The following is a 5,212-nucleotide window of genomic DNA, read 5'->3' as shown; positions in this document are numbered from 1 at the left end:
ATAAATATTAAATAACGGTCTAGCGACATTTTCCATTACAGTCTAACGGCACATAGAGGAATTTCACATAACTTTTCCAAAGTTCTGGAATGCCTTCTAATTTAAAACACGTAGGTCTGTGGATAAACGGCTCTTCCCCTCGATACAAGCACATTTTCAAGGCAGGGACCGTTTCTACGTATTCTGTTATATTGTATTCTCCCAAGCAATTAGTTCAGTGCTCTGCCATCGATCAATCAACGGTATTTATTGCACACTTACTATGTGGAGAGGACTGTGCTAAGCACTTGGGAGGGTACAACAGAGTGGGCAGACATATTCTCTGCCCACAATGAATTTACAGTCCAGAGAGGGAGACAGACATTAATATAAATGAACATGTTATAATGTATTAATATTATATAATTGCACACTGTCCACGTTTATTAAATACTGTTGTTGATGATGAGCACATCCTGGTTGTATGGAGAGGTGATGAATGTCAGTATTCTTCCAACTAGGGCTTAGCTCTGAACTAGGGTTTAGTTCAGTGCTTTGCCCACAGTAGACGCTCCTTACCTTTAATAGAAGGGTCTCCAAACCCTCATACTGGGGACGGAGGTTCCATTAAATAGAATTATGAAGATTCATCTCCACATAAGAGCATAAGGACAAAGATGAATCAAAATAAACTTAGGACAGCTTCTTCCTGAATAAGTGTTTAATGCTAGCCAAGCCAGTTTAGCTTCCAAGGAGAAGAAAAACTGCATAGAATAATCATAAAACGGCTCATTTGTGAGTCATCCCCGCCTTTCAGTCGGCTGAACGTCTAAAGTCAGCATCCGTGCCTGCTTCGTAACTGCCCTTGGCTTCGCATCAGGGCCTCCCTGCCAAGTGAGACTCCTTTTGATCCAGTATTAACACCGGTTTCTCCCCGGAGAAGTTTCCTGATGAAAAGCAACAGGCCGAAAGGTAGGGGAGTTAACAGCTATGTCAGGGAGGGATGTTCCAGGCAGGACTTCAAGCTGAGCAGAGGGAAAAATGAATTTCAGTGTCTAAGCCTCATCTCGGCCCAAGTCCTCCCAGAGGGGCCAAAGCGTGGTTGTCATGGGTGAGCTTCTTGGGAGGTGGTGCTAACCTCAGTTTGTCTTAATTATGAATATTTAATAATGGTGGTATCTCTTAAGTATATACCATGTGCCAAGCAGGGTACTAAGCCCTGGGGTAGGTACAAGCTAATCAGGTTGGACACAGTCCCTGACTCTCATCGGGCTCACGGCCCAAGTAGGCAGGAGAATGGGTGTCTAATAATAATAATGTTGGCATTTGTTACGCGCATACGATGTGCAAAGCACTGTTCTAAGTGCTGGGGGGATACAAGGTGATCAGGTTGTCCCATGTGGGGTTCACAGTTTTAATCCCCATTTGACAGATGAGGTAAATGAGGCACCGAGGAGTGAACTGACTTGCCCAAAGTCACACAGCTGACAAGCGGTGGAGCTGGGATTAGAACCCATGACCTCTGGGTCCCAAGCCCATGCTCTTTCCACTGAGCTACGTTATTGCCTCCAGGGCCTTGTTAGCCAGAGGAACATAAGATGCCCACCATGGGCCTTTCTTGCTCTTCCTTGGCACCCCTTCTTCCCCTCCCTTCCTTTCTTCAGAAGCAGCGTGGCTCAGTGGAAAGGGCCCGGGCTTGGGAGTCAGAGGTCATGGGTTCGAATCCCGGCTCTGCCACTTGTCAGCTGTGTGACTGTGGGCAAGTCACTTCCCTTCTCTGTGCCTCAGTTCCCTCATCTGGAAAATGAGAATGAGGACTGTGAGCCTAACCCTCATTTTACAGATGAAGCACCGATGAGTTAAATGATGGCCCAAGGTCAGCGTGGCTCAGTGGAAAGAGCACGGGCTTTGGAGTCAGAGATCATGGGTTCGAATCCCGGCTCGGCCACTTGTCAGTTGTGTGACTTTGGGCAAGTCACCTAACTTCTCGGTGCCTCAGTTACCTCATCTGTAAAATGGGGATTAAGACTGTGAGCCCCACGTGGGACAACCTGATTCCCCTGTGTCTAACCCAGTGCTTAGAACAGTGCTCGGCACATAGTAAGCGCTTAACAAACACCAACATTATTACCAAGCGGGCAAGTGGCAGAACAGGGATTAGAATCCAGATCCTCTGACTCCCAGGCTCTTTCCACTTAAACCATACTATTTCCAAGAGATTTCGCATTCTCTTTCGGGGCATCCCTTTCGATTCCCGAATTTAAATGAGCTCTCTTCTTCGGCTGTGGAAGATGCTGCCATTTTCTAGGACTTCCATTCTCCAGCAGTGCAAAATACAGTCCCTGTCCAGGAACCAAGACTCCTTTCTGGGGCCAGCCCAAACGTGCTCTGTGCACTGAGGCGGCCGCAAAGATTCATTTTCTGCCCCGTGTTAGGAAGCAGATTACCCGCTGGCAGGGGCAGCCTCTGGGAACGGAGAGTGCTGACTCCAAAGTATCAGTCTGTTTTAATAGCTGCTTTTGATGATGGAGTGCCAGTCACTGCACTCTCTGGCCTTGTTTTTCGCCCTCACAGGGGGCCGCGACCTGCAAATCCCTAACTTCCACCTTCCCATGGATAATTAAAGCGGGGTCCGTCAATCAGTGGCATTCGTCATGCGCTTCCTAGGTCCCGAGCACTGTACTCGACGCTTGGGAGAGGACACTACGACAGTGCCAGTAGACACGTTCCCTGCCCGCTTACAGTCTAGAGGGGAGACACGTTAAAATAAATTATGGATAATTTCCTAAGTGCCGTGGGGCTGAGGCTGGAATAACATCAAGGGCTGAAAGGGTACAAATCCAAGGGGTAGGGAGGAGGGGAAATGACGGCTTGTCAGGGAAGGCGTCTTGGCAGAGATATGACTTTAATGAGTCTCTGAAGCTGGGGAGAGTGGAGGTCTGTCATATACCAAGGGAGAGGGAGTTCCGGGCCAGAGGGCAGACGTGGGCAAGGGATTGGCAGTGAGATAGACGAGACTGAAGTAAAGTGAGTAGATGAGAATGAGGTACAGTGAGTTTAGGTTGGCATTAAAGGAGCAAGGTGTGCGGGCTGGGAAATGAACCAGGTAACGCAGGAGGGGGCTAGTTGACTAAATGCCAGAAACCCAAGGAAGAACGGAGTCGCAAGACCCTGGCTCTATCAACAGAGAAGCAATATGGTCTAGTGGATAGAGCCCGGGCCTGGGAGTCAGAAGGAGCTGGGTTCTAATCCCGGCTCCACCACGTGCCTACTGTGTGACCCCAGGCAGGTCACTTCACTTCTCTGTGCCTCAGTTCCCTCATCTCTAAAATGGGGATTAAGACTTCGAGTCCCATGTGGGAGATGGATTGTGTCCAACCTGAATAGCTTGTCCCTGCCCCAAAGCGTAGTACAGTAAGCACTTAAAAAATACTGTAAAAAATCAATAAATCAATCAATGTGTAGTATTTATTGAGCACTGTATTAAGAAATTGACCAAGGACAAGAGAGGAGGGGTAGAAGACACAATTCCTGGCCTGTAGGAATTTACAATATAATGGGGAAAGCCTACAGCCTAAAAGTACTTACAACTCCAACTCAGTTAATTATTAATAATTATGGTATTTGCTAAGTGCTTATTATGTGCCAAGTACTGTACTAAGTACCGGGGTGGATACAAGCAAATCTAGTTGGACACAGTCCCTGTCACACGTGGGGCTCACAGTCTCAATCCCCATTTTGCAGAGGAGGTAACTGAGGCCCAGAGAAGTGAGGTGACTTGCCCAAGGTCACACAGCAGGCAAGTGGCAGAGCCGGGATTAGAACCCATGACCATCTGACTCCCGGGCCCGGGCTCCATCCACTGAGCCGTGCTGCTTCTCGGTGTGCGACATCCTCCTTTGCACTTGCTCCACCCACTCCCAGGAGAATCCATCTTCGTTAATATTTTCCTGTCCCATGTACTTGATAATAACAATAATAATGATGGTATTTGTTAAGCGCTTACCATTTGCAAAGCACTGTTCTAAGCGCTGGGGGGATACAAGGTGATCAGGTTGTCCCACATGGGGCTCACAGTCTTAATTCCCATTTTACAGATGAGGTAACTGAGGCACAGAGAAGTGAAGTGACTTGCTCACCCAGCTAACAAGTGGCAGAGTCAGAATTAGAACCCATGGCCTCTGACTCCCAAGCCCAGGCTCTTTCCATTGAGCCACGCTGCTTCTCTCCTTTGACAACTTTGCAACAGTGACATTGTATCTCATAAAATACCTTCTCTGGCTATTAGGCTCTGAAGCACCGACTTTGTGAGACTGGGCTGCCTGGCTGATTTACACTGAATAAAAACAGAAAATCAAAATCAAAATACGGCCCCTCCTATATTTGATGCACTCCCGAAGGAAAGAGGGAGCACGGAGGTTAGCCAAGATCCATTCGTTAGCTCTTCGTAGCCCCAGTAATCATGGATGAACCAGATTCCCAAACAGAATAATAGCTACTGTGTATCTCAGTTTCCTCCTCTGTAAAATAGGGATAATAATACCTGACTTTATCTACCTACCTCAGAGGGTTGTTGTGGGGAGCTGAAATGAATTTGAAGAAGCAGCATGTTGTAGTGGATGGAGCACAGGACTGGGAGTCAGAAGGTCATGGGTTTTAATCTCAGTTCCGCCACTTGTCTGCTGCCTGACCTTGGGCAAATCACTTTACTTCTCTAGACCCCAGTTACCTCATCGGTAAAATGGGGATTGAGACTGTGAGCCCCACGAGGGACAGGGACTGTGTCCAACCTGATTTGCTTGTATCCACCCCGGCACTTGGCACAGTGCCTGGCACATAGTAAGTGCTTAACAAACACCATTATTATTATTATTATTAATAACACCACTATTGGAAAGACTAGGAACAGATTTGAAGGCTGACATTTACAGAATATTAAAAAACCCTGAGGTTTAAAGTGGCAGATGCAAAGCTTGATTGATGACAAAAAGGGCACGGCTTAGTGGAAAGAGCACAGGCCTGGGACTCAGAGGACCTGGGTTCTAATCCTGGTTCTGCCACTTGTCTGCTGTGTGACCTTGGGTGACTCACTTCACTTCTCTGTGCCCAAATGAGACTTTATCTTGTATCTAATAATAATAATAATAATTATGGTATTTGTTAAATGCTTATTATGGGTCAGGCCCTGTACTAAGCACTAGGGTGGATACAAGCAAATCAGGTTGGACACAAT

The sequence above is a fragment of the Ornithorhynchus anatinus genome, chromosome 1 (assembly GCF_004115215.2).
Source record: "Ornithorhynchus anatinus isolate Pmale09 chromosome 1, mOrnAna1.pri.v4, whole genome shotgun sequence".
Taxonomy (NCBI): domain Eukaryota; kingdom Metazoa; phylum Chordata; class Mammalia; order Monotremata; family Ornithorhynchidae; genus Ornithorhynchus; species Ornithorhynchus anatinus.
Note: the sequence above shows the minus strand (reverse complement) of the source record.